This window comes from Cervus elaphus, chromosome 23 (genome assembly GCF_910594005.1).
Source record: "Cervus elaphus chromosome 23, mCerEla1.1, whole genome shotgun sequence".
Lineage (NCBI taxonomy): Eukaryota > Metazoa > Chordata > Mammalia > Artiodactyla > Cervidae > Cervus > Cervus elaphus.
In genome coordinates this window covers 34,780,358-34,788,350 of record NC_057837.1, presented here as the reverse complement: position 1 = coordinate 34,788,350, position 7,993 = coordinate 34,780,358, and the positions used below count along the sequence as shown (strand labels likewise).

The 7,993-nt window shown below is 50.2% G+C and overlaps 1 pseudogene; it reads left to right on the top strand.

Moving 5' to 3' along the window:
• Positions 1-913: 913 nt before the first annotated feature.
• Positions 914-1,004, top strand: LOC122682352 (annotated as a pseudogene).
• Positions 1,005-7,993: the final 6,989 nt, after the last annotated feature.

Genomic DNA, 7,993 nt, shown 5'->3' with positions numbered 1-7,993 from the left:
GGCAAGTCATCACACAAACGTGTGGTTATGCAAAGCCACTCTCCAGAGGAGAGGGCACAGGTGGGGAGGGGAGTCAGGGCCAAAGACTTTGAGCATCACCCCAATTCTCCTTGGGGAGTAAACCTCTGATTTCAGAATGGTTCCTGGAGTGGCTCTGAAGAGTGGTGAGGGTGTTGTTGGTGATCACAGAGTCAGAAAGGGCCCCACGGGTATTCCTTTGGAGGAATTCTTAGGGAAAACTAAAAGAAATTCAAGTTCAGCATTGGTTCAAACCCATGTGACACTTTTTCTTGTTTCAATGCCAACAGCACCACTGTTCAGAAATACAAAAAGGAACCTTGAGTGCAGGATGGCATAAGACAGTTATATATCCCCCTAAACAAGCCCCCCAGCCCACAATTCTAAGGAGCTGAGCCCCTAATACCATGAGAAGAGGAAGTGGCTGTTTATTAAGACACAGAGAACAAAGCAGGGCACCTACAGCTGCCTTATGCTGGGCTGACCAGTCCTTGTGCCTGAACAAAGCAGGAGCTCACAGCCTGGACAATGGCTGGCACAAATACACACATGGGTGATCTCTGGCTGGCACATGTGCACACAGACTGTGAAAGACAAAGAGGGTGGTGGTCTGGCTGGTCCTAGACAAGGCTGATCATCCTCACTCTCCCAGTCATGGCTTCCATCTGGGGAACCCTGAAGGTTTAGGGTTGGGTCTCACAGCACCATGATGGTAAAGAAGTGGACCTCACCAACTCCAGTTCCCCAGGCCAGGCTCCTCTCTTATTGGTTCTGTGGGCACCAGACTCTCTTGAGCAGGAGGAGGGTCTGGTCTTGACTTCACTGCTCCATTTTACATGAACGGGCAACTTAATGTTACCAGGAATCTAAGCTATGCTATGGGTTTAGCTATACTATTGCTTCTCAGCCTTTTAGCTAAGATCAAGTGTGGTATCTGTTCTCAGTGAAGCTATGAGCCATGCTGTGTTCAGTTCAGTTCAGTCTCTCAGTTGTGTCCCATGAATCGCAGCACGCCAGGCCTCCCTGTCCATCACCAACTCCCGGAGTTTACTCAAACCCATGCCCATCAAGTCGGTGATGCCATCCAGCCATCTCATCCTTTGTCGTCCCCTTCTCCTCCTGCCCCCAATTCCTCCCAGAATCAGGATCTTTTCCAATGAGTCAACTCTTCGCATCAGGTGGCCAAAGTATTGGAGTTTCAGCTTCAGCATCAGTCCTTCCAATGAACACCCAGGACTGATCTCCTTTAGGATGGACTGGTTGGATCTCCTTGCAGTCCAAGGGACTTTCAAGAATTTTCTCCATAGTTCAAAAGCATCAATTTTTTGGCGCTCAGCTTTCTTTATAGTCCAACTCTCACATCCATACATGACCACTGGAAAAACCATAGCCTTGACCAGACGGACCTTTGTTGGCAAAGTAATGTCTCTGCTTTTTAATATGCTATCTAGGTTAGTCATAACTTTCCTTCCAATTGTAGGGCCACCCAAAACAGACAGGTCATGGTGGAGAGTTCTGACAAAACATGGTCCATTGGAGCACAAGCTGGAATCAAGACTGCTGGGAGAAACATCAATAACCTCAGATGTGCAGATGGCACCACCCTTATGGCAGAAAGTGAAGAAGAACTAAAGAGCCTCTTGATGAAAGTGAAAGAGGAGAGTGAAAAAGGTGTCTTAACACTCAACATTCAGAAAACTAAGATCATAGCTTCTGGTCCCATCACTTCATGGCAAATAGATGTGGCAACAGTGACAGGGAATGGCAAACCACTTCAGTATTCTTGCCTTGAGAACCCCAAGAACAGTATGAAAGGCATCCTGCAGTCTGTGGGGTCGCAAAGAGTCTGACATAACTGAGTGACTGAACTGAATGGGCTAAGGTGACCATTTTCTTTCCAATTTATGGTGAACTTCAAACCGAAATGTACCCAGGACACATCTTACATCTTCTTTCCAAGGTGATGTCATCATACATAATATTCTTTAGAAAATGTCCTGTGTTCAACTAGCCCTGGTTCTTCCTTTTCTACTTCTCTTCAAGATCATCTGATCATAAACAGAACTGCCAAGAAGCCCCCTGACATCCCCTGGTGACAAATAGAACTTTATCGTATAACACAGTTTTTATTGAATAACACAATAGAATATAGTATACCATACCAATTCTCACAGTATTCGTAAGAATTCTGCTAACTGGAGAATGTCCTTCAACAGTCACAGGAATTCTTTTTCTCCAATAACAAATATAATGCATAACATAAATATAATGATAACAAATATAGAATATTCAGAAACACGAAGAGAAGAAAAATTGATACCCATTCACTCCCACCTACAGAGATAATCACTGTTAATATTTTGGCAATTCTTTTCCCCCAAGCATAAGTAACATACCTTTTTTTATATGAAATTGAGGTCATATGAGATATGCTTTTTTGGTGACTCTCTGCACTGAACATTAGATGAACCACATGTTCCACAACCCCGTTTCCATGGCTGTTTATCACCTGGATGCCCCAAAACTCACTTAGCCAATCTCCTTACACTGGACATTTGGGCACACAAGGGATGCTCTGTTAAGTAACCCTCCACTGACTCTCTTCCTGAGGATAAGTTCCTGGAAGTGAAACAGCTGGGTCAGAGGACACAGGTTTGGATACTTACGGCCAAACTGTCTTCCCCAAGTTTCCTGTATACCTTCCCGAGTAGTGTCTATGGCCAGCCGTCTGTGTTCCCCAGACCAGTGACTGGTGGTTTCTTCTTTGCTCTTCCCTTTTAAATGCAATGGGCTGTGTTGGATACAGTGGAATTCATCTCCATGCTGGGGACCTACAGATACACAAAAGACAGCACTTCTGAAATGAGCAAGGAAACATGAGACACGCCTAAATGTGAACTGAATGCTAAAACAGGTTTTGCAAACTAAATGATTAAATGATGCTATTTTTCTGACAAAGTATGGATGAAAACTTTGGGCCTGGCTCTGCCCATCTGTTTAAAATAACCTGTTACAATGTTCCCATGGCTTGTCACTGTCCACCCAGTTGTTGGTGGCGTAGACTCTAGAAGGACATCATCCAAGCTTTACGTTTCCCAGTGCTCATTCCGGGTCCCCCAGTCTTGCAGCTCTGTCTGGCTTCCCCAAGCTGGGGAAGAAGGTACCCATTTCAGGCCTTCTGGGCAGAGCAGGGTGGACTCTGCCATGCGCCAAGGTGAAACACTCCTCTGGGCATGTGTCTGCCGCCTCCATAGACTGACTTGGTGGATACAGGAAGACATCAGTGACTCATCTTCCTCTGGAAGGTGGGCAGGACCGGGGCATTCTCCGAAGGTGAAGGTGCCTCATTTAAAATTCACCAAAAATCCCCAGTGTCTCCAAGAGCTCCTTCTGTCTGAGAAGTGGTACAACATTTGTCACATTTGGCGACTCACCTTTGGCCACAGCAAGTTCCAGCTCAGGAATTTAATCATTGTATTGAACAACTAATTTCTAAATTGGGCTTGTGATCAAGACTGTTTTATAGGAATATTAATTGTTTGAAGTGTGCGGCCAGAAAATACATGACAGCCTAGATTTTATGGCTCGTTCTAGATGATGGTGACACATTACTGAGACACGCATCTGCTCCCTAACACCATAAATTGGATGTTGTTTATAATAATGCAGCTAGAGCAGTAACACTTTATCATAAGTGCTGCTGCCCCCATGGAAAATCATTACTCAGCGTACACTTGATAAATCGGTCATCATTCCTGAGCAGAAGAGGTGATGGAACCTGTTTTATTTACAGCAATATGTTATCTTCTTATTAGGCTGATGTTTTTTTTCTTACCAGAATGATTATGTTACTTCTTGTGTGCTGCTCAGAGAATTTTGTCAATGTCTTGAGTCTTATCGGCGTTAGTGCTGGAAGCAGGAGTAGCCATTCTTAATCTCAGGATTATTTTTAGGGAAGAACCTGGGAAAGAGATTTCCACTGACAGATTTAATCTCTTACTTACCAAATGGAAAAACAAAGAAGAAATGATAATGATGACAAGTAATTTGTTCCCCTAAAGTTGGCCAGGGCACAACAGGTGAGCCACACTGACTGGATTTGCTCTTTATTTTTTTGCCCTTTAAATATAAGATGACAGTGGTTGACTGTGGTTTGGTAGATGATGTGAGGCTGGGCCTGCCATGCTCCTAGACATGTGTCCCCCAGGGAGCTTGGCCACTTCTCCCTGATGACTGAGAGAGAACAGAGTCATGCTGTGTCCACCATGCTGCTGCCACAAGGCTAACTGCCCCAGACCCTGGTCACCGGTGCCCTTGGCCAGTGGCATATGTGTACCAGTCCAGTGACGGGCTCAATGTCCTCGCAGATGGTAGCTGGACCAGTCACAGTGACTGGCCACTACTCACTAGGTCGCAGGCTCCCCAGAGACCTGGAGACTCCCTGGAGACTCTTCCCAGCTTCAAGCAGCTTCCAAGTTTTCGCACAACAGCCTCTCCTGACTCACCAGTGTCATGCACATCGGATTTATCTTTGAGGACTGACTGAGTCTCAGAGGTGAGCCTGTGGGAGGCAGTGGTGCACATGGAGTTACAGACAAAGAACCATAATCATGTTTGCACAGGGTCTGGCCATTTTTGAGTGCTTTTACAAACACTGTCTCAAGGTAATTTGACCAGGGACTTCAGTTTGTTGTTTCATCACTCCATTGTCTCTGACTCTTTTGTGGCCCCATGGACTGTACTCCACCAGGCTCCTCTGTCCATGGGATTTCCCAGGCAAGAATATAAAGTTGGTTGCAATTTCCTTCTCCAGAGGATCTTTCCGACCCAGGGATCGAACTGGTGTCTCCTGCACTGGCAGGCAGGTTCTTTACCACTGAGCCACCAGGGAAGCCTGGGCATTTAAGTGGGGGCTGGGAGATCCGGCTCCACTGCACCCTCGGGCTGGCTCATTCCTAGCAGCTCCGATAGCCCACGTCTTCTCCTGGAAAGTAGGGTTCACACTAGCCCCATGCAAGTGGGTTTCCATGAGGATCAGGGGGATAAACCACAGAAGCACAAGTGGATGCTGGCAGTTACTACACACTGTCCCCGCTTCACAGAATGAACAACTGCAGGGGAGCAGACATGGCAGGATGTGAAGGGCACTGACCTTCCATCTGCTTCCACTCGGGTCATCCCAGGTGATTTTTCACAACCCTCCTCTTTCAAGGGTGAGGAGACACAGGCTGGGTTCTCAGCGGTCATCACTGTTCAGGGTGGACACTTCCCTGCTGGGGGAGGGGGGCTGCCCTGTTCCCCAGGGGGAGGTTCAGTAGGGGCCCTGGACTCTACCCAGCAGAATCCAGAGGTACTCTCCCAGGTGTGACAACCAAGAAAATCTTGGATGCTATCAAATGTACCCTGGAGGGGATGTTACCCCAAAGTTGAGACCCCCTGAAGCACAGCAACTTGTCGAAGGCTGATGAGAACAGAGCCAGGGCCAGAGTCTAGACTTAAGAGGCATAGGGGTTCATGAAAATGGAGTTGAGATGAGGTTCCAATCACATGGGGACAGATGGATACAGAGTCTTCAAGGTAACCGCAACAGAGGGAAGGCCCTGTGAGGAATGGCCACTGAGATAACCAGAGCAAAGGCCCGGAGGGAGACAACACAGGTGACAGAGGGGCTACAGAGGGAGGGGACAGCACACAGGCCTCAGGGAGCCCACAGAGGAGGCTGGACCTGGGAAGAAGTCAGGCCCAGGAGCCAGGCAGGGCAGGTCCCTGCGGGTCGGGGCTGGAGAGGCCTGCAGGCCCAGCCAGAGTAAGAACATGGGCCTGGAACAACAGGCCCCCATGACCTACAGGAGGGCCTTCCCCAGCGATGGCCTTGTCCTGACAGCTGACCTGTAACTGTGACCACAGACAAGCTGGGTCGTGAGAGAAAGGAACTACGTACACAAACCTGGGTACGGAGGTGGGCCGGGCTCCTGCAGGCCGGTCAGCGACCCTGAGCCTTGCTCTGCTCAGAGGTGACACCAGCCAGTCACCTGCCCCCAGCCCCCAACGGACAGCAAGCCAGGGGCTTGTGACAAGCCTCTGTCTCAGGTTGGGGGGGAGGGCGGGGGGACTCACAGAGGTGTCTGCTTTCCTCGCCATCTGGGGAGTCAGGATTTCCTGCGCCAAGTGACAAATGCTCACGCCTCTCACACTCCCACTCCTCAGGAAATCCGGCCCAAGAGGCAACCGAAAAAAAAAAAAATACCCTGTGTAGGTCATCAGTCTATTTTTATTCTGCATGGCCTGCCTCCACTGCTGTCCACCAGACAGAACTTCAACCAGACGGGGGTTCAGGAAGATGCTAGAAATGTCTAGCCTGCAGATGCTGATGGGCTGTTAACAGAGGTCAGGCTGTGGAGACAGGCAGCCTGCTGGGAGGTCCCAGACTGAACGACTTTAGACAGAAATTGGTGACCAGGCCCGTGGGCTGTAAGATCACAGGCCTTTTTACTTCTCAGTATCTTGGTAGAGCAGGGCTTTCTCCCCTAGAGTGACACAGTGCTCCCTGACTCATTCAGAGAATCACTCTCATATTTACTCAGAAAGCTGTATGGCTGTTAGCAGCAGAGCTCCAGGTCCCACACCGGATCTCAGGGCGAAGAAGAAAACTGACCTAGAACAATCAAGCCCACTGGAGCATCGTGGGAAGCTGTGCCCTGTGTTATGGGCAGATGGCCCCACCTCAGTGACAATGATCTAAACTTACACACACACACACGCGGCTTCTGGCTCAGCTCAAGCAAGCAGATGTCCCCAGTTAAGCATGACTAGCTGGACCAATTCTGTCCTCCTTTCCCATCACTGATTATTGCAGGAGCCAAGACAGATGCCTATTAGCCCTGAACTGGCTTCCCTGGTACATAAGCCCCTCCAGCCGCCCCTCCGGAGGCCTCTCAGGAGGTGCCGTGGAGCCCAGCCGCCAGCAGAGGGAGCCCCAGGCTACCAGGAACCAGTGCTGCAGCAAGGAAAGCAGTGGGGAAGAGTACAGAGCTGCCTAGACCACGCCAGGGATGAGGCTGATCACAAAACTATTTGGCTTCATCCCCACTTGCCAACTGACAGAGGCTTGTGTCCACGATGAAGTCACAGACAATGGAGAGTGTCTGGCAGTGAACAGAGAGGACAAAACCAGAGGAAGGAAACTACAGGCTGGGAGGGCGCAGGGCCAGGCAGTCCAGCCGTGCCAAGGCCCACAGAGCTCAAGTCAGCCTTTGGGAGCCCCTGCTTGGGTCTCGTCATTGTATTAGGTTGCCCGCTGGTCATCCTGAAGCTGAAATCATGTGCTGAGGAAGGGAGGCAGGGGAAGGGATCCAGGCACAGTGGCCAGGCAGCTGGCAGGCACCACCCCACCCCCACCCCGACTTCACCCAGGCTCAGTGATGGCCTGCTGCAGTGAGGGAGCTAGAGCCACTTGGCCACCTCGGGGGAACCATGGAGGCAAGGCTGAGACCTCCCACTCCAGGGAGCAGAGTCTTCCAATGGCTGAGAGCCTCTGAGACGTGACAGTTCGAGAAAATGCAACGTGACCGCAGCACAGCGCCTGTACTATCCAGCCCTGGAGAGCAGCCTGCAACTTACCCTTGGGTCTGGAGCCGGCGCCCGGAGGAACAGCAGGACAAGAAGTGATGTGACAGGCTCCACTGAGCAAGACGCCTGCTCATCCGCTCACCAAACAGTAAAGCGGCCCAACCCAGCAGGGGCCCTGCCTGGACAGAGGACAGCCACCAGCAACCCTGGACACAGGACACCTGTGAGGAAGGGGGCCTGGCACACTCGGCTTGTGTCCCCTCCTTCTAGAGGGTCTGGGGGTCTGCACCCTCCTCAGCAGCAGAGGGTGATGTCTGGCGACCTGTAGTCACAACATGCCCAGGTCTGGTTTTGCCAGGTGGCCCTGGAGCCTCCATTACTGTAGAGCACAAATTAGCTGCCTTGG